Below are 15,943 nucleotides of genomic sequence, written 5' to 3' on the forward strand. Positions count from 1 at the left end.
TGGGCACAGAGCACTGGCCACCAAGCCCCAGCTCAGTACTGCTACCACCACCAGAAGCCAGGCAGAAACTCCACAGAACACTTATGGTTTCTGGAGAGCCCCTCTGTTCTCTTTCCACTTGGGCAGAAGTGACGTGGGCCCACCTCTCCTGTCTTCAGTAACCAGGATGGTTCCACCTTCCCCAGGTGAGCACTCGCTTCATGTGCCCAGTGAAAGCACAGCAGAGGCTGCCAGCTAGTGGAACACCAGAAGCCCACTCTGGCCAGACCAGGAGAATCCTGCCAACAAAAAACGATGAATTAGACAAGAGTTTGAAATACCTAAACACTACAAGCATTTAAAAAAAACCCAAACCACCAACAACCAAAAAAACCAAACCTTGAGTGTGCTCACCATTCAGCTCTATACTGGAAATTAATAGATTCACGGTTTCTCATCTGTGGGCTGAAAAGCTGCTACTGATGAATGAATTTTTGCAATCCAAAAGAAGAGCAGGGCCCACTCTGGGAGCATGTCCAGGCCGGGACCCCCCCCAGTCCCCAGCACAACCATAATGGCAGCACACAGGCCCCACCTTGGCACATAGCTGAAGGGGCTTCTCCCTGAGGGAGGTTCAGCTGCCCCAGAAGGACAGAACCAGAACCCCAGGGCCTACAGGATGAGGGAGAACACAGAGACCTTGTGGAGCTGCAGGACTGCCAGCTCTAAAAGCCCCCTTGCCCCTCCCCCTGGCCTCCCTTCCCGTCCCCTGGCTGGATCGAGGCCTCGGTGCCACCAGGTGCCGGCAGGCTGTGGGGGGCGGGGTTAAAGCACAAGGCTTTTGTAATTAGAGACAGGTTTGAGTAAAGGGCAGCTAAGGAGGAAATTATCAGAACAGATGTGATAATAAATAATTTTTAAACAGTTTTCCTGTTTAAGGAAAGAAGTAAAGCTCTAAGGCGCTGGTGTCAGGGGCCGCCTCAGTGAGGCCCCCCGCCTCCGTGGCTGCCCCAGCCCACCTGCGGGGAGCGGCTGGGCCCTGGGCGGGCTGGGCCAGGCCCTGAGTGACTGGGCGGGGCTGTCACCTCGGGTGGGCTGCGGCTGGGCCCAGAGTGACTTGGGTGGGCTGGGCCAGGCCGGCCTGGCACCTCGGGTGGGCCACGGCTGGGCCTGAGTGACTGCGGTGGACCAGGCCAGGCTAGGCCAGGCCAAGCCTGAGTGACTGGGGTGGACCCTCCCACCTAAAGGAGAGAGGGGAAGGAGCTCTGTGGTGGTGGGTGCTGGGGAGCTGCTAGCCACACCATGGCTGGTGGGTGGGGTGACTCCAGAAGAGTTGGAGTACTGAGCTGGTATGAAGCAACACTGTAAGCTTAGCAGGGGATGGTCCCAGCAGTTCTTCTGAAGCTTAAAGGTATGTTTTATGCACTATTTTTACTTTGGCATAGTTGGATGGTTTTGTTTTTTGGTTTTTTGTGGTTTTTTTCTCTGGTGCTGGTCCCTGTGGTAGCTGCTTGTAGCATCCATGTTGTCCTACAGCGCTGCTCCTGTAAGCACGTTCCTCACCTCTTGCTTGAGGTTGTTACACCTCGTGGGGAGGTCTGTAGTCATTTATGTATGCGGTGCGTTTTCTTTGGAAAACCAGTAACTTAATAATGAAAATCATCACCTCAAGCTGTGTAGTCACATCTTCTGGCCTCAGGTGTGTTCGTTATGCAGGAGTGAATTCAGAGCAGTGGGGGGACTCCTGAGGAGCCTGGTCTGCTCCAGGCCTTGCTGAGCAAGTACCTGCTTGCCCAGCCCCGGCCCTGGCCAGCCTCCCTGCTCTGCTGGAAGGTGCTTCTTTTCTCTGCTGCTCTTGAACGGTGTCCAGGGATGCCTCACTCACTAGAGTAGATTACAGGGTTGTTAGTATGCATGCACCGTGGCACCCTCTCCAAACATGCACCCCAAGTGTTAATAAGCAAAGTAACCAGCACAAACCTCCACGTCGAGCTGCTGAAACTCTTAATAACCAAATCCTTTCCGAGTTAATGTTTGCCATCAAAACAATGTGCTGACTGTGGCTCTTATTCTTTCTTTCTCCCCCTGACACCCTCCAGTCTAATTGATGAACCGGTGATGCTGTTATTTGCTTACAGCCAATATTCCGGTGCTGTTCACTCATCGTTCATAGTTTTAACTTGATAAATGCTGTATCTTTTTGCTTATAGTGTGAGTCTTGTCTCAGTCTGCAGGGCAAACGCCTGTCTGTTGGGGGCAAAAGTTAATAAAGAGTTAACGAGGAAGAACAACAGACTTGTGGCATGTCTTGGAGGGGGAGCACAAAGACAGGCCCTCTAATAATCCCCTGGATGCATAATGGGGTCATTGCAGTTTTTCTGAGGACATCTGTTCTGTGCCCTGAATGAGGAGCACAATCGTTCACCATTAAAATTAGTGAGAGGTGAGAGTATTGATGTGGGCTCTAAGTCAATGCTGAGCAAACACAGCACACAGAGCAAATCTTCTCTCAGCTATGTGAAGTGCTTCCTGGCAGCGCAAGGGAAACAGGACAGAAGTGGCCATGCAGGTATTATTTGGTAATAAACTTTAAGCTGGAGTTGGATGTGAAAAAAACACCTAATGCTGATTTAGTCTTTGTAATTTTCTGTATTGAGATGTTGCTTGCCTTAATTCCAGTTTTGGCTGGACAGCTGGAAGAGAAGGGAAGTCCTTCCACTTTAAATGGGAAATAAAGCCAGCAGTGCAGTTTGTCTTACTCCGGTGGTGGAAACTTGGGGGGAGGAAGTTGTGAACATCTGAAAGAATCCCTGATGAACATTTCAGTTTGCATAGAAACATGCAAACAAGGTGGGTTTTGAAGCCATATGGAGAATCCCACTTTGTTCAGGCTGCATCTGAACATCTGCTGGTCACCTCTTATGGCTAAAACCATAGATTGCCAGCATTATGTTTCTTCTGTGTATTTTGCAATCTTGCTGTATTGTGGAGTATAAGTATATATATATATATAAGTGTATATATATATGTACTGTGTAAGAGGAGTATTTCTGTTTATATCCAGTGTACCACAGGCACTCCTGGAATACATAGATTTACAAGTATACATGAAAATTTTCAAAAGAGCTGGTGTCATGTAGAAATACGTTCCCATAAAGATCATAATGGCATCTTCAAAGAAAGCTTGAACACTTAATTCATTTGTGAACAGAAATGAGACTTGGGGGAAGTGTAGGCACTCGTACACGTTTCAGAGGCACTTAAAACAAGGACAGTTATGATTAAGGTGAGTGATGAGGGACAAGGCTCTCATCCTGAGGCGGTCTCTGTTACAAAGCTGACTTGGGCTGTAAGCAAAGTGAGCAATGGCTAGGGCTTGTGGAGTGGTCCCTTGCAGGAGTGGTTTGTCCTTGCCTGGCCCTTAGTCTTTGGGTCAGGAAAACTAAATTTTACTTATGCTACTGATAAGCTTTGAGTTAGCTCTGTACGGTCATTTTACAAGTGTCAGGATTTGTCTGGGTAGGGATCATTGCAGGTACTGCAAGGCAAGGTACTCTAGACTGTATATTTGCAAACAGCTCTGCGTGGGCTCTCTTTTGGAGTAGTGGGGAAATAGCTTGGTTAGTTTACCTGTGTAGGCGAGGCCAAAAGCGCACAACTCGCTTCCTGCTGATGGCAGAGAAGTGCTCTGTGTAATTCAGGCTGTAGTATGTTTGACAGCTTGCATACATTGTGAAGCACCTCTCCTAAATTTTCAGGTGATGAGGCTGTGGTGAGCAAAATGGGCTGGCTTCCTTGACAAGGACTGTTTGAACGTTTTTGTTAGATGAAGTCTATACTTGTGACTGAGATGTTTGTAGCTGCACAAACCTGGCAATGCATCTGTAGGCAATGAAAGTGCTAAGTACAGAAAAGCATCTCTTCTTCCTGGTACATGTTGGTCCTGAGAGAATCCGTTCGAGGAAGCTTCATTAATCAAGAGAACCCCCAACCAGTCTGAAGATACTTTAATGGAATAGTTAGAGCTAATGTAACAAGACATATTTCAACCCAGAAAGTACGAACTAAATCCAGACATGGGAGTTAACTGAGAGTATATGAGGTAACTTAATTATTTACCTAATTCTGTGCTTTGGATGTACCTGGGGGCTCTCACAGTTTCCCCATAAGCAAAGAGCAGCTTTGAGTCTGTGTAGCATTTCCTTCAGATTGAGTGAAATGAGAATAAATATAGCAACAGAATTAAAAGCTTTACTAGAGAGCAGGTGTGCTGATGTCCTCTTTAACATGCCACGTTAATTTGGCCTGCAGCAATTGCAGCTGCCCTCGCTGAAGTGGGGCAGTCTGTGGGAGGTATTTCCCATTGGTATTTTTTAGTGCTTTGGTTATTTTGATGCAGTTTTCATTTTAAAGGGGTTGCCGAACAGTTGTACTCGGGCTACTTCAAAGCAACACTCAGAAAAGGAAGGTTCTTTCTTCTCATGTCCTAGAGGAGGTGAGGGAGAGGCTGTTTGGGCAGTGATCATGATCTACAGCTGAATGTCTCCTCATGCAGTCTGCTACTGCCAGCACTGCTGTGATACAGGATGACTTTTATTCTATGTTGGGAGTCTGTGAGCAAATTAAGCTCAGGAAACCTCAGTGTCCCCCCCTAACATCTGTTGTGGGGCAGTCCCCTTTATTGACTCGCATGAGGACTTTGTCCAACACTGTGGTCCCTGGTTCTGATTTACACTTTGAAAATCAGTCGAAAACTGTGTAAGTACTGAAGTGCAACTTTTGAGGGAAGCCAGACCAGTTGTGCTTGCAGGAAAAAGAGGGTGATGAAGGATACTTTCTTATCTTCTGGTAGGAACCAGAACTACTGGCCAAAATCTTGTTGAAACCTACTAATGGATCGCTTGTTTTATTAAGATACTTTATCAAGGTGTTTTAAGAAACCTTTTACTGTTCCCAGATGAATTATTTAAGCTGGGATCTGGCACTGGGGAGAGGTGTTGGTTGTTTTTTGGCTTTGTTCTTCCTGACCATGTCTGTTATCTAAACTGGTCAGCGAAAGAGGTACCTTTATTTCTGTTGCACGTGATTCCTTGCATTGTAGCTCTTTAGGCTGGAGTTTATTTCCAAAGAGGATTGTTCTGGATAAAGGTGCAGAAGGGCTTTTGTCTCTTCTGTTGTGATGAGTAATTAGAGCAGTGATACACCATGAGAAGGGGTTTCTTGGGAAGTGCAAAGGGTAGGAGAAGCATTTCTGCTTGAGCAGAGAAGAGGAGGGGTATCAGAAAAGGGGTAAGCTTTGTTTACAGGCTTGTGAGCAGAGGTGATGGATATGAGTAGTGAAAAGTTCAGCAATGATAGACTTGTTAGAAGTTGCCCTTGACTGCTTACAGGCATAATTTTAATTTAAATGTAATAAAAAACCTAAAAGGGAAAATTAAGATGCAGAAAGCAGTTAAAAAGCCTGTCTGAAGACCTCTGCAAAATGGTTTTATTCCAAGCAAATACAAGAAAACAGTTTGGGGTTTTTTATTGTCAAACAATAATAGTGCCTCCGTTTATACAATGCGTTTACAACCAAATCTTTTTCATAGATGACTTCCAAAACAACACAAAGGTTGATTTATTTTTAAACCCTGTCCTCATAACCCTTTTCTTCCCAGCGGCATAGTGTCTCTTCATCGTGGCAGTGAGCTATCAGAGCTGAGTGCAAGGTTATGTAGCAAATGGGGGGCCTGTTTGGTTGGGTCAAGAGAAAGCAGGGACTCCACTTCTGCTCATCAGCTGGTTTCCCTTTGGGCTGAGCCCAGTGGCAATGCTCTGATGTGAAATCATTTGCTTTGTGGGGCCCAGTGTAACACAAGTTAGATTAAGGGTGAGGGAGGCTTGTTCTGCTCAAGGTACGCTTTATCTCGGTTGGTGTGTTTTTCTTTTTTTTCTAGGCAGCTCCTTTTCCAGCTGTTTGTCAGGTTTTTCCCAATCCATGTTACGTCCAGATGCTATGTGCTCTTGGCGTTCACAACTCCTGTAGTCATTTCAGCATAGATGGATCGTTAGGAGGTCTCTGGATTCCACTTCACTTGACTTCCCTAGCAGGCCTGGAGACTATCTGCTTGCTGCTGTTGCAGTGGAGACAAAAGCAGAGGTATCTGTTTCCCACAGTAAACCCTCTAAAAATCCCACTGCTCTCTCCAGAGGGTAAAGAATACTTCTGCTGTGACACAAGTCACATAGACACAACCCTATTCAGATCTTAGGATCTGGCAGTATTTTGAAAGGTTAGCTGGCATAATCGTTGGGGGTGGGGAAATATAGGTGTATGAGCGCTCTCAGCTGTGCATGGGTAAATCCTATTGACTTCAGCTGGAGATGTAAGGCCACAGGCTCAGCTGTGCACAGTATAAAGGATTTTGTGTGTAGCTGTGAAATGGCCACAGGTCTAAAGATCTGGATTTTTCTGTCCTCTCCTGTGATGGGAGGTCAGAGCACTGTGAAATAAGGAGGTTTATCTGTTCTGTTTGTTTGGACTGTCTTGGCTTTCTGCTCCGATTTGTAGATGGGAATGAACAAGAAGGTGCTTGATGTGGGGAGGAGCAAGAGAAGCATAAAAGGTACAGGTGGGAGTCGGAGATAAAGTCAGTGTAGTTGCGATGCATCGGGGAGCCTGATCTTCCTTGGCCCTCGCTGTGCTAAGTCTTGTACAGTAGGTGAAGCCTGACTCCTGGGAACTCATCAGATGGCATCAGGGGACGGGACTGGGCCAAGAGGCTTGATAGTATCTGTGTCTTGTAGCTCGGAACATAAGGACAAATAACCTTCCAGTTGTGTGATCACCTTGTAGACAAATCAAGACAAGAAGGGCAAGATGAAGGTTGCCAGCACAATGAGAAACAAAGCAGTTGCGGTATGTCAGACCACGCAAACAAAAAGTTAGTCCTGAACGATTCAGACATGAGAGGCTATAGCAGGTCTGCTGCCAGTTGTTCTTGGGTACCTTTTTTAATTCCTTGGGTGTCTGCTGTACATCTCAGCCAGCCAGAGGGAGCAGCTGGGTGGATGAGCAGTGGTTGTACGCCTAGTGTCAGGAAAGCAAATCAATGGCAGAACCTAAAACCAGAACCCCCGAGAAGCCTGACTTCAAGCTTTGTGCTTGAAAGGCAGGAGTTGCCTCTTTCCCTGGGTGAGGAACTTGAAACCTACAGCTAATTAATAACTGCTATAAAAATAGTGCTTTAGTCTAAAAATGCTGACAGAATTTAATGCACCTTATGGAGGGCAGGGGGTTACAGCTTAATTAATAAGTTGTAGGATGTCTGTAATCCTTGGACAAAGGGCTCTGTGTAGATGTAATGTGCAACGACTACTACTAATGAAAGCTGTTCTAGTTTTGTATGGACTGGGGACATGAGGTCCTTCTTAAAAGAGAATCGCTATGGTGATGCTTTTTAAAAGGGAGGCACTGGGAACCTGGCTTACGATGTGGTCACGGTCAAGCCAGAAGACTCAAAGACCTCTGCCACCTCCGGCGTATGTGAGACTTGGGCTTTTGAGCCTCTTTCCCTGCTGCTTGAGAGTGATCAAACTACTATAGCTGTCAGGCTGTGTCTGTTATTTTCAGCCCCTCAGCTAACTGGCAGGTGGTTGATGTGTGTTCGTTACTAAATAGTATGAGCTTAATCTGTGAGAGGGTGGCTTTACTGCACTAGTGCAACATGCTAGCAGCATATGCACGGTTAAACTTCAGCTGATCAAGCAGTACCTCATCTGTGACTGTCTACGTACAGCTTTGTCATCTGGTGGCCTGATGGCAATGACAGGTTTGAGTTACAGGAGGCCTCCTGTGTCCTGCTGTGACATCAGCAAGGATGTTGTGGAGACCTGAAGCTTCATAACCTTGTGCTGAGCAAGTGTGAAGGACGTGAGCTGCTGCGGACCTGGCTGGGGAGCTGCCTTCCTCCTTGGGCAGCTACCTCTCTGCGCTGAGGCGCGGGGATTTGGGTCACCAAGAGATGTCTGTTGGTGCTGGCATAAACAACGCAGGGGCTTAGGACCTCTCTGGAGAGGAGCTCTTCTGTAGTGCCATTGATGTTAACGTCTGTGCTGCTCAAGGAGCTCTCGTGCTGCACATCATAAAGGCTGCTTTTTATCCTCTCTGTTCCCTGGCTGGGGGGTATTAAGTCATGTCGCTTCACCCCAGCATGGTGGCCTATTTGTCCCAGGCTGCCCTGCTGCCTGGATTTGAAGGAAGCTGGCTCTGAGCATCGTTTGCTTAACTCTGAGTACATCTTCCCCACTGAGCTAGAGCAGAGAGAGATCACACAAACCTGAAGCTTTATATCCCTGCTGCCTCCTGCAAGTGACGCTTGGCAGCTACTTTGAAAGCTGGAGGGACAGAAAGATTTGGGGGTGGCTGTCTTCTCGAGATCCCTGTCCTCTGCAGGGTTAGTGCTGTGAGCATGGGGTGCCTCTTGGAGCTGCTTGGAGAACAGTGGGAAGTGGCAGAACTTCCCAGAGCTCCTCGCTGGGGCTAGGCAGGAGCACATGGGCCTGGCATGCATGGGTTGTCTCTGTCTGTTGTTGGAGTAATTGCTCATCTGTCTAAAAGCCATTCCAATTCAGATGTTGAAAAGAAGCTGCTGGTGACACTTTCCAGGTTTCAGTCCTCCCTCTCTCACCACCTCCTTGCTGTCCTAATTAAATTTAATATTAAAGTAAAACATTACAGACATTATCATAGAGCTTTAATCTGACACACAAGCCTCCTTCTAATTTGTGAGCTTATTAGCAAGGCAAAACAAATAGAAATGAGTTTATGGAGGCTAGAGTGTTTGAGGAATCAGCATTTTGAGGATGGGGCTATTCTTTAAGTGAGCGCGTGCTCCGCTGAGTGGGCTTGGCAGCATGATGATGTCTAAAACTGGCATTTTAACAGCATCGCGCGCAGCAGTGCCAAATGTGGCAGTTGTACTCGTTTGTACTCTGGGAGTTTGCAATGCCAATCCAAGAGCTGGGATTCCCTGTTATCCTTCCAACATCTGAGAGTTTCTTAATGTATATCTGAATTTGACTTGTGGTTTTTTTGAGCTTTTTAACTCTTTGCATCTCTTCCCTGCAGTTGTGAGGATTTAGTCTGTCCTGCTCAATGAAAGCAGTAATCGTTTGATTAGAGGAACTGAGGCTTCCAATAAAGCAGAAGGAGCACAGTCAGCTGTAGAGATAGTTGTCTTTCTCCTGCACATGTCTTATATAATCACTCTGCCACCGACTCCTCAAAAAGACCTTTCAAATGGCACTGAGGCTTATCAGAAAAAAAGGACTGCACAACCTGTGAGGTCGGAATTGCTCTGTTTTTGTCAGTGGCGTGGGAGTGAGCTGCTCCCTTCAAAGCAGCCGTCATGCCAAATGCTTTATCAGAATACTGGGTGATCCTTCAGGAGAGCATTTTGCTATGTGCTAACTCTGAGCCTTCTTGACTGTCTCTCAAAGAACTGTAGAGACAAGACTACTGTCATGTTAATTCCAGGTACTGCTGCCCGCCCTTCAAATGCAGGGGGGAAGCTTGGGGGAGTAAAGGAATGAGGACCCTGCCAGGACTCCCTGAAGTCTTGAACAAATGGCCTGTTCTGTGCAGTTTGGTGTTTAATTTTAGAGTGGAGGTGATGGTGCTTTTTCTGTCTCAGAGGGTTAAAGGCTTGAGGTGATTAACGGTTTGAGTACCACAGGATTTACATGATTCAAAGGAAGGCTTAGATGTACAGATGAAGGCTTGTACCTTGTTTTACCTACTTAACATTTAACTCTTGTGTAAAACCGCTCTGATTGTTGGCTGTAAAGGTGCTAATGCTATGAACGACTTGGTACTACTAGTTTTGATTCATGCCATTCTCCCTGGCTTGTATATTAGACTGAGAATAACTAAAGGGTGGAAGAATTGCTGTGTATTTTACAGGAACATGCAGCATTCCTGCAGTCAGAACAGTTAGAAGGACTAAGGAACTGCAGATCACTTCCAGCTTAATTTACAAAATAAGGCCTTGCTGTGTAGGTTGCCCTGGCTTGAGAGCTATTTTACAACTTGAAGTTTGGAGTAGAAGTTCAGTTGCAGGTGTGTTGAGAGGTTCACTAGGTCTTTGAACAGGCTGGGGACCAGCAGGTCTAACTCTGGTTCAGGGGAGGCTAAAATGTTTGGCTCTGAATTTTCATAGGTTTGTCCTGCTGTATCACAATCCAGAGAAGATGAAATACTGAGGTGTTATATGGAATAGATGTTGTTATTTTGCCTTATGTTGCAGTGGGCATGTAGTGGAACTGAGCTACAGTGTTCACAGGGTACTGCAGTAGCTGGTGTGAATCTAAACATCATCCTGTCTTGTAAAGAAGAAATGAACTCTCCAGGAAAGTGGATTTTTTTTTTCTTTTTGAAACCTTTAATAACAATTCCTGCTGAAAATAATGAAAAAAAAAAAACAAACCAACACCCACCCAAACCACCCCAAAACCAGCAGCAAACCTATTTTTGGGGTGAATATCTGCTTCACCAGGCCCTCTGACTCTGTGAAGACTTGGCCGTGCTATCACTCAGGTTCAGGCAAGAAAAGGTAACACTTTTTTAGAAGGCAAAAACTTGAGCAGTAGTTTTGCATTTGCTTGATGAATCTTCTCAGCATATGTTCAATGCTTGGATGAATGAGTTATTTAAGTGTATTTGAAGGTTATGACAGACACCTGTAAACAGACAGATATTGATAAAATGTCATTTGGAACCAGATATCTGCCTTTCTTGCAATCCAATTGCTACTGATGGCGAACAGCCCGGAACTAGCAGCAAAATGCATTAACCAAACCATGATGGGCAGGCTGTCCTTAGAGGGAACATGATGAGGGCCTTATTTACCTCTTGCTTTGATGTAACTCTGGGAGTTAGCGGAGTTATTTGTAATTTACACCAGAGCAAAACGACTGACTCCAGATGTGTATCTATAGGCTTATTGTGGACTTATTAATGTACAATATATCAGCTAAATGGTGCTAAGGCTGGTAGCTGAAGGGTCCGGTCTTACCTGCTCCTGCAATCGTCCTTCTGTAAGGCTTGCACCAAACAAGGCAGTTCACCGTGGAAGAAAATTCCTTGGTTTTTGCTGCTCTGTAAGTCATGCAGAGAGAGCAGAAGTGCCTATAGCTGTGTGTTCTTCACTATATACACATGAAAAAAACCTGTGAGGCTGTGCTCTTGATCAGGGTGCTGCCTTCTTTGAGTGAAGTCAAACATAAACAGATGTGGTCATTAACAACTGAATTCTTTTGCCTACTAGCTCTCCAAGATCTCCTCAAAGCTTGTGGATAGGGTTGTTTTCTGCTGTGGTGTGAATTGCTTGTGGTGACTGTAGTGTTTGGATACACTGGAACTACTAACGTACTCCTTAATAGGAAACAGACGCTGGAAGTTTTGTATTGAAATTTGTATTGAATAATTATCAGGAGCTCACAGTCCTGGGAAAAAGCCCTTTTTATATTAAGTACTGGGTAAATGTACTGAAAAGATGCCTGCCTCTGCCAATAGCCAGCACCCAGTGATGGATGGGGGAGAAAGTACAAAATTTGCTGTGCAGAGCACAGGAGTCCCCGAGTGGCAGCTTTAGTGGAGGGATATTCCCAGAGAGGCATCCCTCTGGTAAATGCCTCTGCCCATCCCTGCTGCTGTGATCAAGGGGAGGGAAGGAGCATGTGAGCTGTCCTGAAGCTGGAGGTGACTGTCCTAGCTGAATGAATCCTGTGTTGGGACTGCAAGAGTTTTGTGTGTGTCTTGAGAATGTGTAGGAGGTGTAGAGTCTAAAATTGCCACTGTGTGAGCTGACTTACACCACACCTATATTTTTCCTGTTCCCCTCCTAGCTTTTTCTAAGAGTATCAGGCTCCACAAGTGGTAATTTCAGTGAAATATCTTTTGGAAGTGATTTCCCCACTCCCCCCCCGCCCCCCCCCTCCCATTTTTACAAGATGCTTCTATCTCAGCGAATGGCTCGACTTCAGCTTACAAAATATGGAAGGGAAAGTACTAAAGTCAAGAAATTCTTCATTTGCACACAATTTAGTCCCAAGTTGATAACTGGCATGCTTCTGAGAGTGAGGCAAAGAATGGATGTAGCAGAGAAGTCATTTAAAAAAGAAAAGCTCACAAAACCGAAATGCTATTTACAGGACTCTGTGCCTGTGGTTAATAAATAGTCATTCATGAAATCACACAATCAAATCTAACTGCATTGTCAGCTCTGTCAGAATGACATTGAAATGTGCAAGTGATGTACAGCAGGTTCACCTTGGGAGTTAACAGTATATTAGGTAAAATTAGGCTTTGTTTTTCCTCTTCTAAACAGAAGGTAAATACAGGCTGGAGCAAAGGAAAGATTGTAGCCGTATTTCTTATCCTGACAAAATCAATTTAATTAAGACTCTAACTATTCTGTTCCTTCTGGCAGAAGGATCTAGCCACTTACCATGATTCGTTTTTACTAGTATAAGCTGTATCTCTGTTAGGCGGGGTTCACTAAGAGGTTGTTTCAGCAAGCCTGTAAACCGAAGACCAAAGCTAGCCCAAACCTGAAATTCAGAAGCGTCCTGACGCTTTATGGCAATTGTGCTGTAGGATACCCGTACGGCTTTGTAGCTCTTGTTTGTTCCTAGCTTTTGTGGGATGATGTAACTGCTATTCAAAGTCAGTGTGAATCGAAGGGGGCTTTGGTGGTTGTAAATGAAGCCAGTGTCACCACTTGGCCCTGTACTGGTGTACCCTTCTCGGTACACTGGCAGCGTACCCTTCAATGTTCAACTTGGTAAGTGGGTGCTGGCACAGGGACCTGAGGAGTTCCCACATGCTAAATAAGTGCTCAGGATGCTGCTAGGAAGATGTTTCTTTCAGACTTTCCTGTGTTCACATGTACTAGGTTTTGGCCAAACACCACTTTTAGTAAATTAACACTTTAATCAAATGTAAAATTGAACTGAGTGACTCTAATTGTCTTAGTGTGGGGCATCTTGATCACAAAGGCTTTTCCTCACTTGATGGGGTGGATGACTCTTGCGTTTTTGGCTTTGGTATTCTTGGTTTTCTCAGCCCGCTCTATAAAACATTTCTACGCTTTCACTTTGTAAAAGGGTGTTACAGTTTGTTCTTGCCATAATGGGTTTATTTTTTGCTTCCTTCTAACAGATGTTAAGCAATTAGACAACATGGCAGAGCAACGTATTTATACAAATGAAAGGAAGTAAGGAATAAATGCTCTGAATATTATACTTCCTAACAGGATTAATTCAGTAGCGTACCAATGGTGAAGCACAGCCAGAGCAGCAAGTGAGCATTTATCAGTTACTTGTGTAATATGTAAGATATCTTACTGAGGTAGGGCAGTAACGGAACGCACCCACCTCCTGAATCTCCGTTTTAAGCACACGCAAGTGAGTGGCAGAACGCATCCACTGGAAGAGGATGAGCGGGTAACAGATTGTATAGAATGGTTAAAAAAAAGCCCACAGAGGTAAAGTGCTAAGAGCAGCTGACCTGTTTTTTTCTGAGCTTACCGTTCCATTGCCTACAGTGATGTCACACTGTCTCGTGAAGCTTTTTTGCTCCTCGAGGCTTGTGCCTATCCAGATGTGCTTTACTGTAAAACTAATATCTTACTGATGTGTACGTTAAGAATTATTAGCAGTCTGAGCTAGTTCTTTTTCACGTGTAGCCAAACTTTTCAATTTTTCAATTCCAGGCCCTGGAAGGGAAGTCTTGGAACAGGCGTGGATCCTGTGCTGAGCACAACGGAAGCGTGAGCTGGGGGAGAGAAGCTGAGACAGTCAGCCCTTCAGCCTCCTACTGCTACTAAAGGTGTGATGCAGTCTGTTGCAATCTGTTTACAATGTGTTAGAACGCATGGGTGTTACAGTGAGCTGCTGGAGTAAACCTGTGTATGAGCAATTTTAGCAAGGAAAGAGATCATGGAGTTAAAGAGCTCTGGAGAGAAACCTAAAGAGCAGAGAGGGCTTGGAAGAGTGTCTGCAGCCTGTATAGGTTTATGTCACTTTGGAGCTGTGTGTTTGCCTTAGTGTTGTGTGCTAGCTGAAGTCTTGGGAAAGACTTTGTGACAAAGGCAATTTCCTGGCTTGGGAAGAGTAACGTAGCAGTTTCTGCCAGAACAAATCCGGGAGTACTGCAGTACATCTCCCTATCCCTGAGCCGTGCCAGTATCTGTGAAGATGTGCAGAGAACTGGAATGCTTAAGTGCCCATGATTAAAAACCCCTCCTTCCCCTCTTCATTCTTTGGAATCCATGCCAGGTTCTTCATAACCAGTGGCAAGAAAGTTCTAAGAGTTTCTCATCAATGCAAGAAGCTGGCGTCAAAATCTTTCTTTATGGGCCAGGAGTTTGAAGTGAAGCTGGTAGTAAGCTTTCAACTGAAATTCATCTGCTTCCATTCGAACAAATGAACTAGCGAAAACAAGAGCATTAGGGTTGTATTGAGAGCACTGAATTCTGCATGAAAAGTAGGGCTTGAATTAGAAACCTACTATTCCTATTACAGAAGATGCTATAGGAAATAGGTGGACAAACCACTGAACTATTAATCCCTAACTGAGTTCCCTTTAAGAAAAATACCTAGTCTTGTTTTAATTTTAAAAAGCCCCCAAACCAAGCCAGTGTTCCCCAATTAATTGCAGCCTTTGGTAAAACGCTTGTGGGAGGATGTGTGCCTAGTTTAGTTAACTGTTCCGTAAACAGGCAGATTACAAGACCTGTGGGGGGAAGTTGCACAGAGAGGGTAGAAGTTGGTCTGAACAGTCACATGGGCAGTAAAGCCTAAAAGCAATGGCAGTGAATGTTTGGAAAGGGATGCTTCGGTGAACAGTTGGTCTCCTTTTTGTTAGTCTGTCTCCCTTTTGTTAAGAAGACATGCCATATAAACATGAATAGCTTCTATGTGCAATAAACTATCTAGTCAATCTCTTCGCCCAAGGCAGGGTCAGCTCTACCTGTGTCAACCACGTATACATCATCTAGGCAGAAGTTTCATGTAACATAGATCCTGCCTTAGGGTAGGAGATGGACTAAGGGACCTTTGTAGTTTTCTTCTAGCCTTACGTTCTGTGTCTGTCCGAATGCTGAAGCAGAGGGCTCCGTGGCAGGAAAGCACAGTGTGAAGCGTTAAAATATATATAGACTGCTTCCTGCTGTTCGCTTCCTCAGCAGGATACTTCCTTCATCCCAGGAGACAAAATCTGCTCTCAGAGGTGAGAGAGGAGTGCGTGTTCAATAAGACACTTCATTCCTGATGAGCTCTGCTTTTGCAGAAGCATCTGTGAAAGATTAACAGGGCCATGTTTCTAAGAGGTGAGTATGAAGAGGAGATTAAATTCACATGCCAGCACACTGGATTTGTTCCTAAGTATGTTTCTCCTAACCTTGGGCTGTGCCTAACCATAGCGTTCTGCCAGATGGATTTACCTGGTAAATAGCATAGACATCCCCCATGCAATTGCTGTTAAATTGAGAAATACAGACTTCATGTAGTCTGCTCCCTACTAAGAGATCCTACTAGTACAATGTACTTATCAATGTCTGTCTTTGCAAGACAGTGTTTTTGAGCATAGCATATAAAGCACAGCTGAGAGACTGAAGGAATGTCACGTGGAAACTGGCTTCTGGCTCATCAACATAAATGAGCCATCTCAAACACGTAAGCCTTACTGCTTGTGGCATTCTTAAGGATACGGGTTCAGAATTTCACGTTTATTTGTACGTGCTAGACATGCCACATGTTAAATCGCAGCACAATATCTCTTGGTAGCGTTCTTGAGTCTTGTTCCCAGAGGAAAGAAATTCAGTTCATCAGCAGTATTTGGGCATTTTCTGTGGAAGCTTTGCATCCAGATAACGCGCATCAATTGGCAGCTTGCAAAAGCTGGGAAGGGTGTGCTTAT

The sequence above is a fragment of the Falco naumanni genome, chromosome 3 (assembly GCF_017639655.2).
Source record: "Falco naumanni isolate bFalNau1 chromosome 3, bFalNau1.pat, whole genome shotgun sequence".
In the NCBI taxonomy this organism is placed as follows: domain Eukaryota; kingdom Metazoa; phylum Chordata; class Aves; order Falconiformes; family Falconidae; genus Falco; species Falco naumanni.